General features: G+C 35.0%; 1 pseudogene across 1 annotated transcript; it reads left to right on the top strand.

Annotated features, from left to right (window-relative positions):
* Window positions 1-2,607: 2,607 nt before the first annotated feature.
* On the top strand, window positions 2,608-4,405 carry LOC143587054 (exonuclease DPD1, chloroplastic/mitochondrial-like; annotated as a pseudogene). Its single transcript, XR_013144808.1, has 3 exons — window positions 2,608-3,161; window positions 3,355-3,569; window positions 4,026-4,405. The product of XR_013144808.1 is annotated as an exonuclease DPD1, chloroplastic/mitochondrial-like (transcript).
* Window positions 4,406-4,723: the final 318 nt, after the last annotated feature.

The raw sequence follows: 4,723 nt of genomic DNA, 5'->3' as shown, positions 1-4,723 counted from the left end.
AACTTAGGAATGAGGCGAAGTTGTAGATAACTTCGCTGATACAGGCGAACTTGAGAAGGTAGGCGAAGTTGTGGATAACTTCGCTTAACCTTATATCTTCGCCGAAACCCTACGTACAGTGACGGCAACTTCGCCTGATGAACATGGACGTTTTTGAAGATCTGGAATCTGGATTTAACAAGGTTTTTGATGGTGCAAAGGCTTGAATACTGTGGTAGTAGGTAAGATTGACTTAGAAACACGAAAACACGTCCCGCGAATAGTCGAAACGGGACGAAATCTACACCCGCGTGAATATCCCGAACCACACAATCGAGCAAATGCTCTGATACCAATTGTAGGTTCCCTGGACGGATCACACGAGATATCGCGGTCTACTCAGGTGCGGAATCCCTGCGTAGATCGTTACGAGTGTAGAAAGCAAATCAAACCAACACGATACGATAAACGAACACGTTATATTGATAACCGAACACGTGATACGATATCACTATTACAGACTCACGTTACCGAACAAACTCGATTCACTGAACAACTAACTGATTAACCCACTCCAACAAAGCCGTAACATCTAATATAAATACACGACAACTTCGCCTGATATGTTCAGGCGAAGTTGTCCATAACTTCGCTTGTTCAACAAGTTCGCCTAGGCGAACTTGTTGACAACTTCGCTTATAAACAAAAACATAAATAACAATACAGACCAGATTACAGACTCTAGACTATGAACTACTGACATTTATGCACCAACAGTTGCTCACATGTCAGTTGATAAAATTGACCAATTGAAATTGAAATTGTTGAACTAATTGATCAATTAAACTTTGAAATTGGTCCAATTAATCATCAATTTGAAGTTTCAATTAATCAATTTTGAGTTTTGCATAAACCCAGTTGCAGACGCTCCATATTTTGTTCATATGATCGAATCAATGATCAAATTAACGGTCGATTGACGATTGTTTGATGATTATGAGATTATATGAAGTGATTTCAGTGTTCAATTTCATGTTTACAGGTGTTTAATTTTTTTTGTTAGTTTTAGAAGTTCTGAACACCCAGAACTTCTTAGAACTTCTAAACTTTATTAGAACTTCTAAACTTTTTTGAACACCCAGAGGTTCTAAACTTTATCAGAACTTCTAAACTTTTTTTAACAACCTGAACTTCTTAGAACGTATTAGAACGTTTAAAGATGTTCATTGTTTTTTGAACACCCAGAACTTCATTGAACGTATTAGAACGTTTAAATATGCTCTTTTTTGGTCAGAACGTTTAAAGGTCTTCAGTTTTGTTTCAGAACGTTTAAACATAATATTTTGAACCCTAATCAGAGCTCGATTGAGTGCGTTATTTCTGCAATTCCATAATCGATTGATGATTCTAAAGCCTCTTACACATCAATTCGATTGATTAAATCATCAATTTTTGTTCAATTTGAAGATTTCTTTATGTTCAACGACATTCAATTTTGATTTGGTTTTTGACTTTAGAGATTTCATACTTTAAGCTGTGATTAGAGTTTAGAAATTTGATTAAATTGAGCGACAAGTTTCAAATTTGGATGAGAGTTGATTTGTAATCGACGAATTTTGGTCGCGAACTACTGTTGGGTTATTTACGAAATTGTCACTGCGCGTTTTTTAATCAAACGCTCTGGAATGTCGCGTACCTAACGTACGATAAGTCATTATTGAACGTTAACCCACCTCATATATTATTATTATTATTATTTAAAGTGTAAAAAATTAGAATGGAAACGGCGCCGAAAGAAGTGGATCCGATCCGCAATCAACTTTAATGTATTTTTATATAATTTACTATAAAACGATTACAATAAAGTGGCAGGCAAACGGGCAACAAGTTGCGCCGTAACCCCTTTTGAACAGCAAAGCCAATCCGCAATTAGAGGGTGGGTTCTTGTTCATTCTTTCTTTGATATTTTGACACACGCTTTTCCTTCCTTCCTTCCTTCCTTCCTTCACCATTTCATTTCTTCACGCTTTCTTTCTTTCTTTGCCTACTCCCACCAATTCATTCGTATTCCAGTTTTAATAATAAATGTGTATTTGCATTTGTAATCTCCATTCCCAGGTATTATCTTTAATCCTTTGTGTGTTGGTATTATCTTTAATCGTTTGTTAGTAGGTTTACAGATGTTACTTATATGCCGGTTAAGGGAACCATCAAATTGACCTTCAAACCCTAGCAGTTTTCAACCAATTTTAATTTATAATTTTCTTTCATTTTTAAAAAGAATTGGTTTGGTGTGTGTTAATGGAATCATAAATTCAATCTTCAAACCCTTCAATAATGCTGAAGCTATTTTTATGATTATCTTTATTATTTGTTTTTCTTAATAATTTTTTTATGGATTGATTTGGCCTAGACATTTTCAGCAGTCTTATAATCCAATTTTTTGAATTGATTATTTGTGCATACAGTTAATGGACTCATGAAAAATATAAAATTTATCTGGTATGTATATGTTTGCAAATAATAATCTTCAATTAGTGTACAGTTTAATCACTGATCTTTGTGCGTTTCAGGTTAAATCAATTGATCATTCCTTTGTATAATTCCACCAATAATTCCTTACTTCAAATGAGAGCAGCAATGTGCTTCACACATTTCCAACTTCCAAGATGCCAAATTCACACTCTTTATGGTTCCTGGTGGAAAAAACTCAACACCTTCACCCAATGTCAACAATATATTCCCAACTCTCGGTTACTCGGCTCCAGTATTCATAACCTTCAAGGGGGGCATAGTAGAAGATGGACTCAAAAATCTCTATCCACAAACACAGGAAAGGATGTTTTGAGCAGAAAAAAAGTAAACATTAGCTAGCAAATAACCGATGTTTCAAGCCTGACACATAATAATTTAAATTCTAGTAGAGTAGAACTCGGTGAATGTAAAAGTGTTCATATCGAGGAAAGGAAAGATTTATCAAAGAACATAACCGTTATTGTCTTTGATATTGAGACCACTGGATTTAGAAGGGATGCTGATCGAATCATTGAGATTGCATTGCAAGATCTTAGTGGTGGAGAAAATAGCACTTTTCAGGCACTTGTAAATCCGGATATGTTTGTGACGAATACAGAAATCCATGGAATTACGTCATCTATGCTCAATAAAAATGGCGTCCCAAGGTAACATTCATGGTCCTTAGTTATGAACTTTAAAACTATATAACGACACTAAATACTATTGTATACAACCTCTAATTTGGATTATTCAATATCACTTTCCAAACTTACATCAAATCACTCCCTTAGTTATTAATTATGATGCTTTGAGCTGATGTACTCTGTTAAAGAACCTTATTGACATGAAGTTGTGCAGGATGCAAGAGTTGATACCCATATTGATACAATATGTCAAGAGTCGACAAAAACCCGCTGGTCAAATATTATTAGTTAGTCACAATGCTAAATCATTTGACGTCCCTTTCTTGATGCACGAATTCAATCGCTGCTCCTATGAAATCCCATCCGATTGGCGTTTTATGGATTCATTATCCCTTGCCCGCGAGATAAAGGATCTAAAGAAACCCGAAGGTCAGTCAGATGTACCCCCCCCCCCTCCCCCAACAACACACACACACACACACCGGGCTGTATACGAACTAAATGTTCGTGAACTGTTATGCAGAAAGTTCTTTTATATGATATACAACCAATTATATTACAAACAGTTTTTTTGTTTCATTTAGTTAAACGAACGAACATGGACACATGTCTTGTTCAGTGGTTTGTTCGGATAAAATTTTAGACCCACTACGAATTAGTCTAGTTTTATTAACTTTGATGTTCACGTATAGTTTTAATTCGTATTCACTTGGTTATGTTTGTTCAGCTATGCTGGGCCGTTTATTTTCGTGAACAGTTTGTTTATACCATTAACAAACAAACACACACAAGCACACTTATTTTCTTAACAAACAAACACGGATTCCTTTAAATGTTATATGTATGCATGATTAGCTGCAAATAATAGTTTAATGATATGTTCAGGAGCGACACGTATATCAAGGTCACTGCAGAACCTTAGGGAGCATTATGAGATCCCACTAGTTGGTAGCGCTCACAGGGCGATGTCAGATGTCAAATCTCTTGTGTTGGTTTTACAGAAGATTACGTGCGATTTGAAACTCACGGTTTCCTGTCTTGTTGAAAATTATTCGTTTACAGTTTCTGATATAAGCAATAATTCAAATTCAAAGAAGAAGAAGCATTCAGGGTAAGCTGATGTTGTTATATGGTTTACTTTGGTTTCAAGTAATGTTGTAATTGGTTTACTAATTAAGGAAATATTTGGTTAAAATTTATTCATCTTCTGGTATGTTAACATCTTATATTTGTTGCAACTTCATGTAGAAACAAATTGAGGATATAATAATTGTATTAATGAGGATATTTGATAGTATATTCCAACCATTTTAAACATCTGCCAAGTGAAGTGCTAAGTCGTAAACCAGAATAGCTGTCCGGTCGAGTGTGAAACCAAACCAGTTACATGTTGTTTAAAATGAATCATTAACACAACACCTACAAAATATTGATGACAAAATTCAGAAAATAAAATAACGTCACTTTGTCAGTAAGTCCAGAAGATGAAAGACAATTACAATAGAATTTACAATCGTGTAAACATGGCTGTCTTACAAGTTGAAAAGACGATTAGATGTTGGTAAACAGTCTGAGGTGTGGAC

This window comes from Bidens hawaiensis, unplaced genomic scaffold (genome assembly GCF_021521415.1).
Source record: "Bidens hawaiensis isolate Kalapana, Puna unplaced genomic scaffold, B.hawaiensis_p1.1 tig00035109_1, whole genome shotgun sequence".
Lineage (NCBI taxonomy): Eukaryota > Viridiplantae > Streptophyta > Magnoliopsida > Asterales > Asteraceae > Bidens > Bidens hawaiensis.
This window is presented reverse-complemented; position numbering and strand designations above follow the sequence as displayed.